The sequence below is a fragment of the Nicotiana tabacum genome, chromosome 21 (assembly GCF_000715075.1).
Source record: "Nicotiana tabacum cultivar K326 chromosome 21, ASM71507v2, whole genome shotgun sequence".
NCBI classification, from domain to species: domain Eukaryota; kingdom Viridiplantae; phylum Streptophyta; class Magnoliopsida; order Solanales; family Solanaceae; genus Nicotiana; species Nicotiana tabacum.
In genome coordinates, this window is record NC_134100.1 from 72,042,867 (window position 1) to 72,045,702 (window position 2,836).

Consider the following 2,836-nt stretch of genomic DNA (forward strand, 5'->3'; position numbering starts at 1 on the left):
AATTTTTGTGAAACTATTGATGTGCTAAATTCGGTCATCACTATACTTTATCACTAATACATCGTTACGACCGTTATTCTTGAGATATTGGATTCTATACTTGAGTTGAAGATTAATTCTTAGATTTGTTGAAATACTTGAATTATAAGGTTCTTGATGTTGAATTGTTATTGGCATGAAAGCTATGATTGATGTTCATTTGGAATATTTTCTTAATTACTCTCCTTGATTTTTTCATGCTTCCTTCCTTATTGTTATTGATATACACGTGCTTGGTGAAGAAGAGTGTAAAGCACGAAGGGTGATACCGTGCTATTGCATATACATTATCATGTGAGGAAGAGTGTAAAGCACGAAGGGTGATGTCATGCCATTGCATATACATTATCATGTGAGGAAGAGTATAAAGCACGAAGGGTAATGTCGTGCCATTGCATATACATTATCATATGAGGATGAGAGTAAAAGCACGAAGGGTGATACCGTACCATTTCATTTACATTATCATATTTTCACTTACATTATCATGTAAGGATGAGAGTAAAAAAATGAAGTGTGATACCGTGCCATTTAATTTACATTATCATATTTTTATGTTATCATGTGTTCATGGCACGAGGGGTATTTCCGTGCAGGTAAGGACGAGAGACATACATTATGTTGTGATATCATTTCCTTGTGTGTACATTCATGTCTTTACCTTGAACTGTTACCGTTGCACCTATGTTTTCTATGTGACTTGTTGTTGTTGTTCTGTCTTTGTACTCTATCTCAATTGTTGTTGTGTTGTCTATGCCTTCTATCTGTTTAACTTGCAAAATTCATGTTTTCCTTCTTGTTGTCATATATACATCCATGTCGTTTCTCATTTGTTGCACTTTCGTATAAGCCCTCTACCATATTAGTTATTCATGCCTTCTATTTGTTTAGCTTATAAAGATCATGCTTTCCTTCATGTTTGTTATATCTATATCTATGCCTTCCACCATGTTAGCTAGTGAAATTTATGTTCTTCTACCTTAAATGCTATCACTACTTCTATGCCTCCTATCTAGTCTGTTACTGTTACCCATATGCATTGCGTTGTTCGTTATTGCTACCTGTGTATCTCCCAATTTATCATTATTATTATTGGAATTTCTTTCACCTTATTGGTATTGTTATACGTATGCTCGGTAAAGAAGTGATAAATGCACGAAGGGTGTTGCCATGCCAATTGATTTGACTTACATTCATATATTTGGTGAGGATGAGATAAATGCACGAAGGGTGTTGCCGTGCCATTTGATCGATATCTTGAATACATTTCTCACACTATGAAATTTACTACCGTGGTTTGTTGGTTATCGCGTTAAGGAAAGGATTGGTCGGGATATTGAGGAATATTGACCGCGATTTCTTCTAGTAATCATTTACTATTTCTTTTACTCTTTTTTGTTATATTCTAGTATTGTTATGTTGCTAGTCTACTGCACAGCTTATATCAGTGAGTATATTTTAATTAAAAAGTCTCGTCACTATTTCACCGAGGTTAGACAAGATGCTTACTGGGTACATGGGGTCGATTATACTCATTCTACACTTCTGCACCTTGTGTACTGATTTTGAAGCTGGAGTTGTTGTGTAAGGCGGGAGCTGGCATCGAAGATGTACTTGCGTTCCGTCTATAGTTGCCACTTGTCCTTGGTAGCTTTAGATTTTACTAATATGTTTATGTAGACTTCGATTTCTAAGTCTTGGAAGCTCATGACTTGTACTACCAGTCCTTAGAATATTGTATGGAATCCAGATATATTATTTGTTGATCACTTTTATTTAACTATAATTGTGTTTACTGTTAATTGGCTGACCTAGCGGGTTGGGTTAGGTGCCATCATGACTAGTGTATTTTGGGTCATGACAACCTCATACCTTCTCCCCGGTCAATATAATTTCTTACCCAGTCTCCTATTTTCGCAGACCAATAAAAATAGAGTCAAACCTTCCTTTGATTAGCGATTCAAATTAAATGTGAATTGAAACACAAACAAAATCAATCTCAAGTGGCGACTCTATAATAAAATAATTCCTACTCAAATTTGTCACTTCAATTGAAAAATCCTTTAAACCAACAATAACACAATATTTTGCGGGTGATAAAAAGAGGTGTGGAGGAGGCAGATGCAATGTATTAGTCCGAGTTTGTATGAACCTAATATTTTTAGGAAGAATTGCAGCCCTTGTCACTTGGCCCAATGGTCTAATCGAAAATGGCACAGATATAAAATTATTACCCTATTTGGTCTAGGTTGTACATAACATGAAAGAAACTTTTCAACCTTTAGCCCACATTAATATTTTTAAGGGTTATATTCACTTTCTACTGTTATTTTTATTTCTTCTCCCTTTTCTAATGTCATTGTTGTCTTTCTTCGTCTCTCTACTTTCTTTCGTCCAAACAGACCACAAAAAGTAGAGAGAAATTGAAATTTCTAGAGACAAAAGGTGGGAACTTTTGCAGATAAGAATCATCATTTTTTCATGGATTTTTTTTTAATTCTTATATTTCTCTTCAGACAAAAGGTGATTGCAATGTAAGAAAATGGAAGAATAGAAGTCTACCATTGAAAGCCATTCAAAGTTTTGCTTTCGAAAATAGGATTTTTTGAGTTTGTTAGTTGTTTGGATTGGGTATTGTTCCAATTGATTGAAAACATCAAAATGAGTTTAAAATTTAAATAAAGTAATTTGGAGTAGATTTGAGTTAAATTTGTGAGAAGACGCAACGAAGAAGACGAAGTCAGTTTTTGTATAATGATGTATAATATTGTATAATAGTGTATAAACACGTATAAAA